At 48.4% G+C, this 2,500-nt stretch overlaps 1 protein-coding gene across 1 annotated transcript in view; it reads right to left on the minus strand.

The window, feature by feature from the left end:
• The window catches only part of prkcz (protein kinase C, zeta), a 136,699-nt gene that overhangs the window by 84,555 nt on the left and 49,644 nt on the right, over positions 1-2,500 (minus strand). The gene's annotated exons all lie outside the window — the stretch shown is intronic.

Consider the following 2,500-nt stretch of genomic DNA (forward strand, 5'->3'; position numbering starts at 1 on the left):
TCCAATCAGTATCACTACAGTGTGTGCTGAAAGGTGAAATGTGATACGTATGTGTGTGTGTGTGTGTGTGTGTGTGTGTGTGTGTTGACGTCTAGCGCTGTCCATGTGTCTGTCCGGCTGTGGTTGCTGAGGTGATGGTTTGGCTTGTTTCAGATCTACACACACGGCGCCAAGAGAAAATGCTCTCACTCTTTCTCCCTCTCCTTTTAATCTCTCTATCACTCTCTCTCTCTCTGTACTTCCATCTCACCCCTTTTCTTCACCCCTGCATCCATATCATTGCCTTGCTTACTCTCTCTCTCTTAATTCTGACCCATAGCCCTCTCTATCATTCTCTTGCCCCTTCTCTTTCTCTCCCACTCTCTAGGCGGTTTTCCACCGACAGCGAACCTGGTGTGGAACTGGTGCCGTTCGGAATTCTTTGAACCGTGGTGCTATCTCGTGAACCAGCCTGCCTTTCCACTAGTTTTCCCCTTCGAACCGAACCAAGGATGCATCATCAACAATGGGTGTTGCATGCACACGCAAGTTAATGAGATGCATAAACGGGAGAATGATATGACTATTTGTCCCATAAAAACAGCAGAAATTAGCAGTTCAAAATGTTAGTGACCGTCTGCAGTGTAATGCTAGTTGACTCATTTTGTTTACTCATGGCAACAGTTGATATGGACGGAAAACTCATGCTTTTAGCCTTCTCCCCTCTGAATGGCAGAATGACATGTCCACTCGCAGGTTACTGGTTCGCAGTAAAAAAACAACTATTTTCCGGTTCAACTTCAGAACCAAGGTGCCACGTTCCAAATCGGCTTTTGTTTGGTGGAAACGCTCTGAACGGTTCAAATGTTGGTTCGCGAACAGGAACTGAGGCAGTCCTCTGTCGGTGGGAAAGGTCTAATTGTCTCTCTCTCTGTCTCTCTTTCCTCCTTATCTTTCTGTCACTCTCTCTGTGCTTCATTACATACCATCATCCCCCTCTCTCTCCTCTCTCCTCCTCTTGGCTGCTCGGAGGGTGAGTGGGTGGTGGCGCTGGACAGGTTTCTCTCCACACCGCATGCTGCTGGTAACCCCACCCAGGACCCCTGCTGAGGGTGGAGCACATCCCTGGGCTCTGGGTGTGTCCTGCCCTGATCAGGTGTGAATTCACTACAGATTCACATTCAGTTTGGGGGTCAGAACAGTTTCATGCACAACCCTAAACAGAGGGACCCCTTAAGCTCACCAAATTATGGGATATATCTCAAGGCCAAGCCCTGATCTGCTGTTAGAGATACCCTTTGTGTCAGATATGAGCCTCCTGTCATACAAACATAGCTGCCGATAGAGTCACGAATTGCCTCTGCTACTTGTACCTATAAAAACACCTACAAACACCTGGACACCTGGGGCACACATTTGGATCAGAAGCACAAGTCTACAGTAACTGCCACTGCCCACAGCATCCCAACACTGAAACCATTAGTCCACTGCCTTGCCCAGCTCTGCCACAGACTACTCATGAGACACACACTGCCTGACTACAGACACACACACACACACACCAACACACACACACTGCATTATTACACAATCTATACACAAGGCATAACAGATAAGTGTGGAATGTTATACATTATGGAATGACATTGATGAAAGAAGGCAGCATTTATACAAGGGCTGAATGGTATTGGATTCTTCTTTAAAACACTAAATTATTTCGTTTTTCTGAAGGGGATTACACTGCATTTGTGTGTGCTTGTGCGTGTGTGTGTGTGTGTGTGTGTGTGTGTGTGCGTGTGTGCGTGTGTGTGTGTGTGTGTGTGTGTGTGTGTGTGTGTGTGTGTGTGTGTGTGTATGCAGGGGCATGTGTGCAAATGTATATACTATATTTGTGTGTATTGTGTGTTGTGTGTTTGTGTATGCAGGGGCATGTGTGCGAGTGTATACACTACTGTATATTTGTGTGTGCTGTGTGTTGTGTGTTTGTGTATGCAGGGGCATGTGTGCGAGTGTATACACTACCGTATATTTGTGTGTGCTGTGTGTTGTGTGTTTGTGTATGCAGGGGTGTGTGTGTGTGTGTGTGTGTGTGCTTGTTGTGTGATGCAACTGTGCTCGCCACTTCCCAGCGCAGTGGGCATCAGAGCTGGCTGGTGAGAGCGCAGGTCAAGTGTGTGAGTGGATGAGAGATTACATAAGAGCGGATAAGCAGCAGCTCACTGGCACTCAAGAGAGGCCACCCCGGAGGAGGGGAGGAGAGGAGGAGAGGAGGAGAGGAGGAGAGGAGAGATAAGGAGAGGAAAGAGGAGGAGTGAAGAAGAAGGGTGGGTGGAGGAGAGAGGAGAAGAGAGGGATGAGAGAGGAAAGAAAGGAGAGCAGGGAGAGAGGAGGAGAGGAAGGGAGGAGAGAGGAGATAAGGAGAGGAAATAGGAGGAGAGGAGAGAGGGGGAGTAGAGAAGAAGGGTGGGTGGAGGAGAGAGAAGAGAAGGATGAGAGAGGAAAGACAGGAGAGCAGGAAGAG

Source organism: Sardina pilchardus, chromosome 7 (genome assembly GCF_963854185.1).
Source record: "Sardina pilchardus chromosome 7, fSarPil1.1, whole genome shotgun sequence".
NCBI lineage: Eukaryota > Metazoa > Chordata > Actinopteri > Clupeiformes > Clupeidae > Sardina > Sardina pilchardus.